Raw genomic sequence first — 17,330 nt, forward strand, 5'->3', positions numbered from 1 at the left:
CAAGAAGAGATGGCAGCTTTCTATATACTGTGTATGCTAATTATCATACTATGCTATGACTGGAAGTTAGCAAAACCAAAAATCCACAGGATGTTAATTGAAGGAATGATAATTAGCATACCAAAAATAAAAAATCCACAGGATGTTAATTGAAGGAATGATAATTAGCATACCATGTATGCTAATTAGCATACTGTTTATGCTAGTTGTCATAGACAATATGTTAATTAGCATACCATTGCTGGTTTCAAGGAGAATACCTGGCAGCTTCCTGATATTGTCTATGCTAATTAGCATACTATGGTATGTTGTGAGTGGAAGTTAATGCAAATAAAATGCTCAATATGCTAATTAGAATGTATTCTAGCTACTGTGAGTATGCTGATTAGAATACATAGTATGCTAGTCAGCGTACTGTTTTGGTTGTATTAGCATAAACAATTTGCTAACTAGCATAAACATTATGCTAATTAGCATACCTTTGCTCATTTCCAACAAGAATGTATACAAATTCAATGATTACAAGACAAAAAAGAATGCCAACAGAACACATAATATTGTCGTCAAAAAAAGAATAGTATAGGATGTGATTATTACTATTTGAAGTGAATGTTAAAAGAGTTACAAACATTGGAAAGGCAATTTACAAATTTCCCTCATAATGTTATAAAACTGCAGAGAGCCTCCTACTCCGGATAAGATCGTGGTTTAGCGCGCTTGTACACTTGCTTTTGCCCAGTGTCCGTTTGCTTCTTTATTTTCTGAGTTTTTAGGTCTTTCTCTCTTTCTTCTTCTTGCTCAGCTTTTGGTTCTTGCAACTCTCTTTCTTGTTCTTCTTGCTACTGCTTCTCTAATTTTTCCCTCTGTAGCCACTCTCTCTTATGTCTTTCAGCTTCTTCATCAACCTCCCTATGTCTCCTACGCATGGCTTCATTACGCTGGGCCTCGTTGAAACCGGTGCATTTTTTATTCTAGCTTCCTGATCACTCGTTGTGAAAACAAATCTGGGGTAGTATCAAACGAATTTTCAGCTGGATACGCTGCATGATTCTTTGATTGCAGCCATAAGAGCATCAAGATGCTCAAAGTATCTATCAGGAGGTTTTGCCGTTGTTCTTTGGTCTCGTCCTCTATCTTAGGAGTAATAAGCCAACTTCCTTCAGGGTTCTGGCACACTTTGTACATACTATCGTCAATAATTAGATTGTTTTGAGGCCCAAAGTTGCAGTTCTTCCAAAACAATCTCCAATCCTTCAAACATATAGGCTTATTATATATCTGCCAAGGCTGGCCACTACAATGACTCCGTAAAAAAACACCTCTCAGCTTAGCCCACTGCTCTTGAATACTATTTCTAATATTGCATTCACTTTAGGTGCCATGCTAGTGCTCCATATATACACATGGAAAAATTGGAGGCACCAATCCAAAAATTTGTGGCTGTCTCTGCGACAAAATACATACCTCCTATCTTGCACATTGTACTTTATCATTTCCCCTGCATGTTTAGGGGGAATGTCACCATGCATTGGCTCTACAACTTGAACAAGAAGGCCATTTAAATCAAGAACCAAAGTGAGCCCCTTGTCTGGCAAGGCTTTGGCATGCATATTGGGTCTGGTAGTGCATAACACTCACCAAAAATAACTTTCCCCAAGGGATGAACATAACTGAAGTACTCATTAATGTTTGTTAAGAGTTTAAGATAGCTATCCAGGTGCTTCTCCATCTCGGATTTTTCTTTTCGTAGTTGTCTATAGCCTTGGCAATACGCTGCTTTCATATGGTTTTGCATGCAATGGCATAATTCAAATCATGCAGGGCAACTAACTGCAGTTTGTCCTGCCCTGTGACACAGAAATGGTATCGAATACAGACATCATAAAGGACAAGAAAAAATTATTGAACTACTACACAATAAATAATATTGAAAAGAGTTTTTCCATTATGAATATCCGGAGAGATATATGCCACAGGGTGTGGAGCTTGCAAACACTACATAACTTGGACACAACAAGGAACATATTCAACATAATTTCTTGCAAGCATGTGAGTGAATGGCTTTCTTTTCACCTCTGCTGCATTTGTTTATGTCATCCAGGGTACTCAGAGGGGCAACACATTTGTCGTCCCCAGGTTCTTCCAAAATATGTTCCAGGCCACCTTTTCTGTCTAATTTCCATTTGTTTACAAAACCTTGCAGGGGGCTGTCATCACCGGCGTCTTGCGCAATCAGCCACTATCAGTCCTGAAACCTTGCTCTTGAGCACTCCTACCTTCCTCTTGCACACTCCTAATTGTTTCCTTTGTGATGCTTGTTTGATCATCTGTAGGGGGATTGGGTTTGGGATGATTAATCATGATAAAATCTTCATCATCATCTATTTCTTTACCATCTGCAGCAGCCTCATGCAATGTGGCATGCTTTGGCATTACATTTGACCTTTCATGCTGTCTATCTAGCTCATCAGATATTACAGAGCTTCTCTTATTTCATTGATACCTGTTTACTACATTTACCCGTTAATTTTCATCGACACCATTATGATTGCCTGCATGCATAGTGTGACAAGTAGCATTCCATGTATGGTAGGCATCTATATCCTGTAGACATGCATCCCGGGGGATTCACTCTATATACAAAATGGGATGCCACCTGCAAGCGGACAACTTTGATAAAACCCCTATATACGACTCATATTAGGGAATATGACCCCCCTTTCTATGCTTATATGACAATCAATGCAAAAAACTATCATACCCTTATCTTACATATAAAATTTAGGTCTCACATGATCTAAGTCCTCTGTCAGATGTATCCGAACGGCCATGTACCGTAGTGAGCTGGACCAATCCTGCATTCCGCCTTTCCGAATGTCTGTCACATAAAGTGATGGACAATCTTCCCTTTTGGTGAGCTGGAAGCTATCTCATGGGCGTGCTATGAAGATTTGTGTCCAAGGGGTCTATGCTGCCCAGCCCCTCCCATCCTACACAACAACCAATCAGAGTGGAGATGCACACAGAACTTGTCAGGTTTTGTTGAAAAGGTGACTGCTTCATGTGACTGCTCTGATGGACATGGTGTTTTCTCATGCAAAAATCACCCGATCATTGCTAGCCACGGAGGCTGCGTCTGCTGTCCTCATGTGACATGGGCCTAGATGAGTAAAACTATTCAAAGAGCGTGTGGCATAGTGATTGGCAACGTACTAAGAAACCACTTCGGTTGATAACTAGATGTACCTTCAAGTGTCTTATTTTGACTTTCAAACTATGTGCCCATTCAACCTACACTCTAGCTACTTGTCCAATTATGATCTATCTAAGTTACTCCAAAAACATGGTTATAAAGTTGTGTTAGGTTCTCTGTGTAAATTTGCATCTGTACAAACCCTTTTTTTATAGCTTTCATCCCTCAACAAATGAACTATAATCACAAAACAAGCAATTGATACAAAGCAGTGTTAGTTCTTGTATGTATCTTTGTAGCTATTGACTCACAAGGTTGAGGGTAGACTCTTTTGGGAAGCCATGATTTTGAAACACAAATACTTTCTCTCATTTTTTCTTTTTCTCACTCCCCCCCCCCCATGCCATAAATATGATATCCCCTACCTTATTTTTAAGCTTGGGAGATAAATTATTAGGGGCCTACCCCTAACTTATACACTTATGTAACTTGTAAAAAAACCCCCCTCCCCTGCACTTACGTGGTGCGGTAAGTTTACATGGTGAATCCCCCAGGACATGCATATTGTCTATGCTAACTATGCTAACTAGTATACAAAGTGTGCTAACCACCATGATCAATATGCTAACTAGCATACAAAATATGCCAACAAGGAAGCGTGAATGTAGTGTGTATGCTAACTACCAGAGAATGTATGCTAATTAGCATACATAAAATGTTAACACTAATCCTGTAAAAAACTAGCCACTTTTGTGGCCTTTTGAGACTTTTGTAAAAAAATTCTCAACACTATGTTAGTTATTCAAATAGTAGATGGTTTTAGGGAATTATGACCAACACTCAATATGAGTTGATAAAAATATAGTACAGAGCTAAATGAAGGTCTAAAGGTGTCTTTCCATTGCCATCTTCTACAACTAATTTGTGCGAATGTACAAACTTTTTTTTTTTTTTTGAAAGTAAGTCAAATCATTGCTAAACAGGCCCAAACTTCTTTGAAAAATCCCTCAATAGATATGTGATCAATGCACCAAGCTTTTTTAACCCATATACAAAGACTGATGACATTTTTTACTTCTCCAAGTTAGGTGTTGAAGTGCGTAAAATTTACTAATTTTAAAAAAGTAATTTTGTTAATTTTTGAGCTTTTCATGTAAATTGAGTATTTAGAAACCTCCTCATATCTTGAACCCATAATTAAGAATTTTCATGAAATTTTAATGTCATATACAAAAGTTATGTTTCATTTACTAGAATCCTGAAGTGAGCCATTTTTGTGGCTTCAGCCAGTTTTGTGGCTCATTACAAGTCTATTGTTAACATGCAAAATTGTGTGTATGCTAATGGTATGCTTGTTATTGATGGTGTGCTAATTAGTATACATGCTATGTTAGTTAGCATACACAATTGTATACTAATTAGCATACCATGTATGCTAGCATAGATGGTATGCTAACTAGAGGATAAGTTATGCTAATTAACATAACATCTTTGCTAATTAGCATACCATCTTTGCTGGTTAGCATACTGTGCATGCTAACTAAAATACACATTATGATAACTAGAAAAGAGGTAAGCTAACTAGCATACACATTATCTAGCTAGCTCAGAATGTATGCTAGCTAGCATAGAGGTATCGTAACAAGCATACATATTATGCTAGCTAGCAAAGAAGGTATGCTGACTAAACTTTGAATGCTTGTTAGCATGCACCAAATGCTAGCTAGCATGCAAGGTATGCTAGTTAGCATACTAAGTATGCTAATTATCATACCTTTTTTATAGTTATCATACTTGCATGCTAGCCATCATATACAATGTTCTAATTAGCATAAAAAGTGTGCTAATTAGCATATTATATATGCTAATTAGCATAACTTTTTTCTAATTAGCATACTTGCATGCTAGCCATCATACACAGTGTTCTAATTAGCATAAATGGTATGCTAATTAACATACTAAATATGCTAATTAGCATAACTTGTTTTCTAGTTAGCACATTGTGGACTAATTAGCATATTTAATATGATGATTAGCATACTTTGTTTCTAATTGGGAAAATCTCTATGCTAGTTAGCATGCATAGTTTGTTAACTAGCATAGAAGGTATGCTAACTAGCATACAAAAATTGCCAACTAGTATTCACAATATGTTAGCTAGGATAATACCTGTCCTAACTAGCATACACAATATGCTTACCACCATGACATGTATGCTAGCTATATCTCATAGTATGCTAATTAGCATAACTAGGTTTGACAAATACCATACACAATATGCTAGACACCATACCCACTAAGCTAACTAGCATACCTTCTATGCTAACTAGCGTACACATGGCTAGTGTAGGAATCAAGGATGATAACTGCTCCTTAACATTATCTTACCATAACTGTGTGTGATCAGAGGTCCTTGCCTTGTGACGTTGCCACACCATTCAGCTGGTATCCTCTACTGGCAAGTGGAAGCTCTACATTCGGTCCCTAGGGAGCATGTAGCAACAAAGCAGATTATGTGATAGGTATGCTCACATGGAATTTTGACCATTGCACTAATTTCGTGTACTTCTAGTGGCTTTTCCCATCGCGTATCACTCATATACACTCTTTAAAAGTGTCCTAGCTATCTTGCATAGGGCAGTGGGGATGAAGGAGCCTTGTATCATCGTACTTATCCGCATGAGAAGCTACAATTGACTATCATAGGCGTGCACTTTCACTTCCTGCACCTCCACATTAATCTACAAACCAATCAAAACAGAGGCATGTTAAGTACATAGGATAGTTGTGCACATATTCAAAACATAAGGTTCGATCACAAAAACCATCGGCACTTACATGAAGACAGGTTATGTCAATATCAACAGCAGTGGTGAGGAAACCCCAGACCATCTAGTGTCTCTTTCAGTGTCTCGATCTTTACCTTTAGCTCTATTCTCTCCTTGCATCCACAGTGGCATACCGCAATTCATTCTCAGCATCATGAAGCTTCTGTCTCATAGCAAGTACTATAGGGCTGACCATATCATGGCTTGCTTCCAAAACCCTCGCAGATTCAAGCTCCTGACCCGCATTCTTGAGCTACTGTTTAGCATCTTGCAGTCGATTTCTAAGATGGTCACTTTCACTCATGATGTGCTGCAAATCAGAGAGCCCGAAATATGGCAGACTTGCTATCACTTTGTGAGAGTTGATAATAGAGAGGGGTGTTTCCCTGGCAGCAAAAACAACATTCGGAGCTACTTGGCCAGCACAATCGTCCTTTGTTTCCGTAGAGCCCTCCTCTGTATTTTGACTTCAAGGGTGGGTATTACGCACCCTCCACTTTTCAACATGGGCATCGTAGTATCCTTTTTCTTGAAGGTCCTGCAAATGCTGGACAACAAACTCAGCCCAATTGAACAACATGATTGAGCCACTTGCAATTTCCAGTGGACTGAAATGTTTTACAAAACCCTTTGCAAAAGATGAATTGATTTCCATGTTGGTGGGGGCCTTCTGGTACACCCTGTAGTGCAGCTCAAGTACTTGGTCGTACACGTTGTTACGAATGCTACTGCATTTGAAGTGATACTTCCAGCAATCCTTCGCCTCTCTGAATAGATAAACCACTCCAAATCTGTAATCTTCTCCCACTTCACCAATCTGGGGTTGACACCGTCCATGGAGAGGCCATCGACAACATGAAACTCTTCTGTTGTTACACAAAACTTTTCCTACAGTGGGATGTTCAACTTGGGAGTTTTCCATCGGCCTGCACACCACACAGGATTATAAGATTAAACCTTACAGAACCCCACTACAATAGGGTTGTCAAGTAATTTCTACACAGGCAATTTCCGGGCTTTGCTTAGATGCAATCATCTAAGCATGCACCTTGAATGCCTAAGTCAATGCACAAGCACATGATTAGTGTGAGAGAATCCACAACTAGATTGCAGCCAGGGGCTACTACAAAAACAAGCATATAAGCTGAATGCATAGTCCTCTGTGTTGATTGCAACATATGCTTAGCAACCCAATTTTCTCATGGCTGAGAGGATTCACTAACACATTAGTAGTCGAGGCATGATGGAGAAATGTTTCATGCTTTGCTTGATTTACAACTTCTAAATGTGGCCCCCTCATTGAAGAGAGAGAGAGAGAGAGAGGGAGAGAGAGAGAGAGAGAGAGAGAGAGAGAGAGAGAGTACCTAAGTCCTGCTTCCCCTTCCTTGCATGCATGTACTTTGACATTGGGGATCCTTGGGAATTAGAAGCCTTCAATGTTTTGCAGGGTGGAGGAGAAGCAACAAAACCTTTACCCCTCGACTTCCTTCTCGGTGGAGTACTATCAAGATTGTTGTTGGAGGTGACTGGCTCCAGTGGTGAGCTATCCTCCACTTGGGCTGACTGTTGGCCTCTAACTGCAGACCTGCTTGCAGCTTGCAATCTCTTTCCTCCTTATGTCGTGCTTCCCTCCATGGTTCATGACTATCACTACCTCAACGTAACGAATGAGCTTAATTAGAGATTTTAAAAATATTACGATTCATTTTTTGAAGTTCAAGTATACACTTTGTATAGTTCATGATGGTGGCCTACATACTTGAACAAACATGATTTTCCTATCCATGTGTTATGCTTACAAGATGTGCTTGTTGGCATATGTTAACTAGCACAAAAAGCGCGACACGTAAACATGCTTTCACCCTAACAGCTCTAACACAAACTCAAAAAAAAAAGAAAACAAATGAAAAGAATGACTTGAAGAGGTAGCACAGAGTCCCCACAGAGTGCTCCTCAAGCCTAGTGCAAGACAATGCCTCGAAAGGGCATAAGAAATGTGCGCTTTTACCGCACGTGTCGGAGGCTAGGAACTCACCTAGTTTTTTGGGTGTTTGCAACCCAAATTTACTTTCAATTTTTGTTTTTTTGGTCTTTTTTTTAACCAAGCCATGGAATATGGCGTGTGATATCTCAAAACAAGCGTCTTGGTTAGAAGGATGTGCCGTGATTTACAACCCCCGATTTGGTTACTTAAAGCCTTCGAAATTCTAAAAACAGTCTTTTTCTAATCAATGTTTTTTTCAAAATTAGTACGTTTAAGGGTGTAAATGTGAACGGAAGGGTGGGACTTGAAGGACTTGTCCCACATGCCCTCCCTTCACTTGAGGGGGTAGTCTTTATATATATATATATATATATATATATATATATAAATGTTTATACTATATCATAAGACTGAGGTCTGAGGCCTGGGCCTAGGCCAAGGGCAGACCCAGGGAAGTTATGGACCAACAGACCAAGGACGGACTGCTAGATGTGGATAGAGGATTCTAAATATAGACGGTCAAGGGCTTATATAATAGGGTGGTAGAGCGGAGAATCCTCAAGGAAGTTCCCTAGGTCTTTCCAATTCTCTCCCTATGTGTCATGTATGCATGGTCGATAGAAGGAGCAACAATGAATAATTGTGTGGTGCACAGGAAAGTATTAGGGCATGCAGTGAATGCAATCACAAATCCAAGCGACAAGGAATATTTGTTGTTGCACAAGTCATGCATGGATGGACTGCGGGGGGATTGTTCTATAAAGGGATAAAGGTACTTTCTCTCTCTCTCTCTCTCTCTCTCTCTCTCTCTCTCTCTCTCTCTCTCTCTCTCTCTCTCTCTCTCTCTCTCTCTCTCTCTCTCTCTCGTGGGGAGAGGAGGCACAACGCGACAAAGAGGGATCAACCGCAATGTTGCTAATGGAGGAGCACCCAAAAAGGGGGTGCGGGGGATGTTTGAGGAGAAACCAGGGGAATAAACGGAGTTTTTGGGTAACATAACAAGAGAATAGAGCGAGTAGGTGGTGAATGGTAGAAGTTTCCTATTCTAGAAGGTTAACATATCCTTGAAATATTGTAGCCTTTTAATGCAAGTGTTCGGGAAAAAATATTTTTCCAAACATATAAAATCCCTTTCCTGGAATTTGCTAAGAGGAAAATTTAGAACATTACGTTACTTTTTCAGGTTTTTACACTATTTTTCTTTATTTGGGACAAAATTTCTCCTTTTCCCCTTGTCCTCAACCAGCATTTTTGAAATTGAAAACGGCACGATATTAAGGTGAGACACATTTTTCCCGAGCAATGCTTCAAGGTGAGCAATTTGATGAGCGTCAAGCTAAGAAGAATATGGTAATCACTTAGTCACACATGTATCAACATTCAATAGAGAGGACCTCTACGCTTGAAATTGGTCACATTATTATTACTAGTATGTGACCCGCATGTTGCCATGGCGAAGAGAAAGATACATGTCAATTGTGGCAACCTCACTCTCCTTCATTCCACGATGACTTGTAAATGTATGTGATTCTATTGTGAGATTTTGGAGCTCTTTGATACATGCATTGTGCATCAATTACTACTCTAGCTACTTAATTCATGGATGAGACAAAAAACTCATACAATGTAGGTGATCTTCACATTCTAATCAAATCTAGTATCAATCTACATTTTGGATTAGCACTCTATCTACTTTTTCCAAGGCAAGATTTGGCAACTTGCGATATGTAGGTACTCTCCTTCTACTCTCGACTTATGACCAAGATATAAACATCCTTTCTGGTTTCCACGCTAGGTACCTACTTTTTCATGCCAAGCTACAACACGCTCTTTCCAATTAGGGCATGGCCATTTCCCCCCCCCCCCCCCCCCCCCTTCTCTCTCTCTCTCTCTCTCTCTCTCTCTCTCTCTCTCTCTCTCTCTCAGGTGATCGACATGCCGTTAAGAGCCATAGTTATTCATTTAGGCCTCCTCTTGCCCCATCCTCACATCTCAGCTTCTTGCATGGTCCTCCATCTGGGCCGTGGCCCTCCTCTTCGTTTTTTTTTTGTCTTCCCCTCTAATATGAGCCTGATGCATCCCATGCTACACACAACTCTTATTTGTGAATTTTTGACAAACATTCAATATATATATATATATATATATATATCTATCTAAATTCAATTACATTTTATGGTATCTTTTTGTATGTGAAAATTTGAGAAAAAAATATAACCCCTTCTACTGTACTCACGTGATAATCGAATATTAAGTGACCCCCTCGAGAAATTTGAAGGGTGTCCTTGGTGAGACGGAGCCCTACGAGCTTGAATGGAAAATCTCTCTCTCTCTCTCTCTCTCTCTCTCTCTCTCTCTCTCTCTCTCTCTCGTGCGCACATACACATGCACGTACACGCACACACATGCAATGCAACTCTCTCTCTCTCTCTCTCTCTCTCTCTCTCTCTCTCTCTCTCTCTCTCTCTTCCAGGTCTTGAACTTGAGATCATCTCATAGATCTTTGAGATCTCATTGGATCGCTTCTACAACATTTTAAATTCTTCTTTTTTCAAGACGTGTGTGTGTTTGTGTGTGTGTGAGTGTGTGTGTGTGTGAGAGAGAGAGAGAGAGAGAGAGAGTTAGAAGATGAAACAAAAATAACTTTGTAAGAGATTGTCCTTTAAAAAACCCAAAGACTGAGAGTGCCAACTCTAAAAAAGAGGCGAAAAGGGGAGGTTCTGACCCCAAAACTGCTAAACAGACACCTATCCCTACAGTCAACAAGCAGAACAATAGGGGGAGAGGGGAAAAAGGTCATGAGCCGAAATCTCGCCCCGGGTGAGGAATCTGATGAGAGTCAAGCTAAGAAGAAATTAATTAATGTATGTTGCGTACATTAATTAATTTCTTGCAAAGATTCCTCCATCTGCTTATGCTGTTAATTGGAGCGAATGCACGCGCCCTATCCCGCGTTCGGCTTCCTCCGTGCTGGTTCATCTCGTCGCTTTCCTCGCATGAGTACCTTCACCAAAGGTGTGCACTCCACAAGACTGGTGACACCCCCCCCCCCCCCCCCCCCTCTCTCTCTCTCTCTCTCTCTCTTCGCGCGATGGCAGACCTCAAGTGCCACTCTAAAAGGGGACATGAAAACTCTCTCTCTCTCTCTCTCACACACACACACACACACACACACACGCACAGTCGGGCAATCACAGCCATCATTGGCGCTCCACCCGCCAGCTTGCAGCGCCACAATCCTCCTCACCTTGGCTCCGTCTGCCACCTGCACACTCCAGCTCCTTCTCACCTCGGCTTGGATGCCACCTCCTGCGACACGTCCGAATCGACCCACTCCACTGTGTGCTGCTACGCCATGCCTGAATCGACGCACGACTTCTCTCTCTCTCTCTCTCTCTCTCTCTCTCTCTCTCTCTCTCTCGCTTCGAAAAGATCTTTAAGGTCTCTTGGGATAGTTTCCTATCACGCTTAAAATTCTCTTCTTCTTCATTTCTCTCTCTTCTCCCTCCACGTGCCACGGCTTCCCCCTTTTCGCATGCCCATTTCTTCTTGAAGACAAAAGGGGATCTTTCAAGATCCCCCTTAATTCACCTGCTTCGCAAAATCAGAGGCACATACGAGAGCTGGGTCTCACGATGAATTTGTAAAATTAGTAGTTTGAAAGTTTGAAAAAAGTTCCACTATGGCACGTTTAGTCTTCCCAAATTTAAGGTGCTTTACTTTACTTTCCCTTGTTCATTTGAGGAGCACCAAAAGCGTACAGATTTCTCATTGGTTAACCTTCCAAGAGCAATGTTAATACTCACCAAAAAAAAAAGGGTGTATTAATAAGGGCATTTGTAAAATCTAGGATCGTGTTTCCTTCAATTTGCTAAAATAAAATGCGTGGAGTTTGACCATTGCATACACAAGAAGTTTTGGACAAATTCTCACAATAATTCCCACATTGTGACTTACCTCAACATCATGAGCTTATGTGAGGGAGGCTCTGCATACCTAGCTAGGTACGATTGGGGGCAGGGGACCGCCGGCCCGGTGGGGGGGCCAGGGGTCCCTTGCCCCCAATCGTGCCTAGTTAGGTATGTTGTGCCTCTCGAGCAGAAGCTCATTATGTTATTCATTGTATGAAAAACACTCGAAAAGACTCCATTTTCCTACATGAGAAAATTTCTAAATCTCTTGTGATAGTAAATTCAACTTAATGTTGCTAATTTCACCAATATAGTGTGGGACTTGGCTCTTAGAAAGTACTCACGACAGCAAGATAAGCAGGTCAACAGATTTCTATATCATGGGAAAAATGTAAATTAAGAGACAAAAAATCCAACAACCGCCAGGTGCATTGCAAGGACTTTAGTGGGTATGTCCCCCAGTCGTAAGAATCTGCAGATATTCTCTTTATGTTTCTGAAATTCTCTCGATACGTCGCAGAGAAGTTTCTATTTGAATCACCCTCTGTTGACAACCGGAAGGTTAAAAAAAGAATCACGATGAACTGAATGCGAAAAGTTATTGGCAGCAAAGGTGATCACATGGGAAGCAGCGAATTGAAGAGGGAGTGACGATCAGTAATAGAGGTCGAGGTCGAAGGAGAGGGTCCAATTAGCAGGGGGATGCGGTTGATGCCGACAAGGCGGCAGGCCGCCAAGCCACGGGCGCCCAGGAAATCGCCGGTGCCGCCGATGACGGTTAGGTAGCGGACGGGGTCGATCTCGCGAACCTGGCCAAAGATGTCGATGGTGCCCTTGTGGTCACCCTCGGTAATGTTGGCGGTGAAGATGTGGAAGAGAGTGTAGCCTACCTTGCTGTTCAGCTGCCAGAAGCCGTGAGCCACGCCTATCTTCTGGGAATCGGTGGCAGGCCCGATTGTGAGCGGGTCCTCGAATGTGGAGGTGGTGCCGAAGGCGTAAGTATTGGTCCACGTCACATTGGGTTGCACGCCATAGACAGAGGTAAAGTTGTTGGTGTTGTTGACGGCGGGGTTGTAGACGGTGTTGTGCAGGTAGAAGGTGAAGGAGCTTGGCCCGCAGAGAGTGGCAGCCTTCTTCCTGCAGGATTTGTATTTCTTGGCGCTAGCAGCGAGGTCATCGTCGATAGAAGCGAACGCTGAGTAATGAATGCAAGCAAGAGCTAGAAGCAGCGCGGAGGCCGCAATCCGAGAGGCCATAGCTGTATTGGAGAGATTGGGAGCAGAGAAGGAACAAACGGGGTGTTGTAGAATGGACGATTGGGATGTGTGAGGGTGGTGATCAGATCTGCGATAAGCATCCCGTTATATATATTTTTGTGGGAAGTGCCTGTGCTTGCGGGTTGACTTTGTCTTATCATGAAAGTTGGCGAGCGCGGTTCATGGCCGTGCTGCCTACTCGGATCAGCAACTTGACATTTTTATGTATCGTATCTATATATGATTGATACGCACATGATGTACAGCGGCGCCATTCACGAATCACCGACAATTGTGGTAAAGTTGCAGCTTCCGCAAGTTTTGTGCAAAAGCCGAGACTCGAGAGTCCAGAGAGGCCAGACTCGTCCATAACTACAAACTTTTTGAGCGTTTATTTTTTTCTCCGCTTACTTTTCTTGCCATTGTTAATAAAGTGGTGAGGAGGAAGTCGCAACGTGCACACTCCCTCTCGTCTCCTCTATTAAAAAGCCTTTCCCATGGACAGCGTTGACTCCAGAAATCTCGTCATCACACCCACCAAACCAAAGTCAAAATTCACAAGTTTTGGCTCCCTATGAAGTGCTTTCAGCATACATTTCACATCTTTTCGGTTTTTTGGTATGCACTAGCAAACATGTGACTAGATGGAAGACAAACACCCATTGATTGGTGGTTCTAAATTCGTCACGGTCAGAAGTTTGGCGGTGGCGGGGGGGGGGGGGGGTGGGGGGCCTCAGGACTAAGTGGCACGGACATGGCAGGGGCATTGTAGGCCGTAGATCCCAAATGCGGGTACCCTAGATTACTTTTGAGGGTAAAAAGTAATGTAAGGTACCCACATTTTGGAAGTAATCTAGGGTACCCCCATTTTGCGGTGTCGGGTTTGAACCCGTGACCTCACGCACGGGAGGCGCCTACCCTAACCACTACGCCATGCGTGCATTGTGAAACGTGGGGGCCCTAATTTACTTAAAACATGTAAATTAGGGGCGGGCGTCGAAAGTAAATTAGGGTACCGTAGATTACTTTTTACAATAAAAAGTAATCTAGGGTATCCTAATTTACTTTCGACGCCGCCACTGAGATCTACGGCCCACAATGCCCCCGCCGTAGATCCCACCCTCCCATGCCCGTGCCACTTAGTCCTGAGGGTGGGGTGGGGGGGCGGGGGGGGAACTCTTTGAGCCATCCATTTGGTCGCTGAAGTGCGCGAGCGAGAGCGTGTGTGAGTGTGTGTGCATCGATGTAGAAGAGAGGAGAGGAGGAGACCTTGTGTTTGCAAGGGCTGAAACTCACTCGCTACATTTGAGCCCCCTTATTCTATTATGTACATAATGAATAAGTATAGTGAGCGGGCACCTGGCCTAACCAGCCACATGGGGCTTTACCCCAACAACCTCCCACGTAAAGGCCAATGTGGCAGTGAGAGAGAAAAGAAAACCGTACAAAACATGTACAAGGCCATCACAAGTATGACCTTAGCCAATGCCCACTGGCTCACTGAATCTGTGTGCATCCAGCTCTAATTGTAGAGGAAGTATAGAGAGATCGACACCATTCTCCTCACCAAAGCCGCACACATCCTTCAGGTATCTCACCATACGCTGCAAAGTACCCCTATGCTCAAGGCCAACGTCAGTCGCTGCACGACTAACTGCTCCCATTGCAAATGCACCTACTGCAAATGCAATCTCGGGTCTCGAGATGAGTATCTCGTACATGAGACTCCCGAATGCTGATGCAATCCTAGCAATATCTGCCAATCTGACCATCTCAGTCAAATCTGGCTCAGAACTCCACTCATGGAAATCACCCTGACACCCGAACTTCGATCCCTGGAATCCATCCTCGTGTCCATCGCATGTCACATGCGCACCAAGAGCAACTGTCTGTCCTGAACCCTCTCTGGTAAGAGCAATGTCTAGCGCTAACTCACATACATTAGCCTCTGGCCTAAGCATATCCATGAATGACTGAATCACGGCTGAATCCTCAGCACTCAAGCCATCCATATCCGTCATCGTATCCACGAATGACATGCCTGTTGCACAACTATTGCACAACTAGCTCAACATGCTCATAAATTGGAGCATCATGCAACCTATCCGCAAAGGAGACATGCCTCGTCTCTCTGCATGGCTGCGTACTCACAAAAACTGTGCCGTCTCGCACATGACGTACTCGCATCGCATGAATCGTGCCAACACTAGCACCTCTAGCTATGACTACTATCCACGATGCAATCTGAAACTGTGCTCATCCAGCACTACCTGGCATCCACTGCTCGTAAGTGACTCACAGAGATGAAGTCTGTGTCAAACCTGGCACATGGCGTACATCTCGCAACACAAATGATGCACCACTCGGAATGATAGTCTGACATCTCCTGCACCAACTATGTCATGCATTGAACCATCAGTAGACACACACGTCCAGCATACCACTAGCATATGTGCTAAACCACTCAGGACTCGGCATGACGTGAAACCTAGCACTCACATCTAGTATCCAATGCGAAGGTAATGTGTCGTCAAAAACCGACATAAGAAAGTCAAGAGTAAACATGGAAGCAACGTCGACATCTCCGTCATGCGTAGCCACATATGCTACATTTTCTCCCACATCATCCAAAGTGATAGCATCCCTCCAGTGTTGTCTCCTACGCTGTCTCATCCACCGAAAACAACGCCTACGTACATGCCCTGTATGACCACAATGCCAACACACAACATCTCTATGTCTGCAAGATCGTCCTTTGACTGTAGGCATCTCTCTAGACTCATTTGTGCCAAAAGCATTACAAAATCTTTGCCATAACTCTCTAGTTGTACATGCATCGAACCCAATGCGATAGATAGACTCACCAAGGTGTAACATGATCCTAGAATGTGCAAGCGCATCCAAGTCCTCCCACCCATCTTCAGTCATAGACTATGGCCTAGCATCCATGCCCTATAGTGGCAACACTTGGCCCAACTGAGTCATTGCATCATGCATACCTGCTTTCCAATGTTTAAAGTTTGAACCATCAAACTTTGTATGGAAAAGCACAAACCCTGACAATGATGTACATGCCAAATCCATGGAGATAACCTGTGACAAGACCAAGCACAAATCGATCAACTGACAATAGCCAAAGCTTCGCTAACTCATACACCAAGTACTGTCAAAATACAACATAAGCTCGCATAAGCTGTCTAAGAGAAGTATCAGCAAATATGGCGATCAATGTAATGAAACAAGTGAGCAAAACCGCTCAAATGATGCCAAAACACTCCCTCTAATCCAAGAGCACTATGTGGTAATCGATGAAACTATCATCAACAATCTCCCTCCTGAAGAGATTACCACGTGTATGTCAAATGACATAATCCGGTGAGCAAACACTCTCACAATGCGATGCCACTGAGTGCCAAATGCAATCAAAACACGATTGCAAACCATGCGCATAAACAAATAAACTCACAAGAAAAATCCGATAGAGTTTCGGCAGTATTTGGCTATCTAACCATAATAACCATACATGCCACAAACATGCGCAAAATCCGCACTCAAGTATACATGAGCTGCCCCAAAGTCTCAACTCCGTAAACTTGGAAAAAAATTCTGTAATCCGAAACACAAAGTGCATCAACCGCACTCTTTAAGCGAAGCATATACTAGCATAAACTTGGATGCAAACCAACCAAAATATGACACAAATTGATGCTCAAAATAGCTGAAAATCAGCCCACATATGCCATTGCAAGGGGAAGAATACCATCTGCCGAAAAGCGCACATCATGTGCATCCACATGACAATATAAACGAGCATCAAGCATGTACCAAATGTGTATCAAAGAGCATCCAAATTAGCTGAAAATTCAGCTCACAATCATGCAATAAATTCTTACAAAACTCTTTGCAAATCTGTGCACCACAATTTTCGAAATCTGCTCAATTGCATAAGTCAATGCACATAACCTGTGATGAAGCCACTCTCGAACCTGAGAGTCCACAAGAATGCATACATCCACGAACTGTTCTCAATGTGTGCGCATAAATGTGTTGAAAATATCAACCCACACTCTCTTCACTGAGAGCAAAACATCAATGCACAAAACAAGAGAATGACCAAGCTCAATCAGAGCTCTCCGAATGTAGAAAAGCACCAAACAT

The 17,330-nt window shown here is 42.5% G+C and overlaps 1 pseudogene; it reads right to left on the minus strand.

The window, feature by feature from the left end:
• Positions 1–12,272: 12,272 nt before the first annotated feature.
• LOC147448794 (pterocarpan synthase 1-like) lies at positions 12,273–13,277 on the minus strand (annotated as a pseudogene).
• Positions 13,278–17,330: the final 4,053 nt, after the last annotated feature.

Source organism: Adiantum capillus-veneris, chromosome 10 (genome assembly GCF_014529385.1).
Source record: "Adiantum capillus-veneris isolate H3 chromosome 10, ASM1452938v2, whole genome shotgun sequence".
NCBI lineage: Eukaryota > Viridiplantae > Streptophyta > Polypodiopsida > Polypodiales > Pteridaceae > Adiantum > Adiantum capillus-veneris.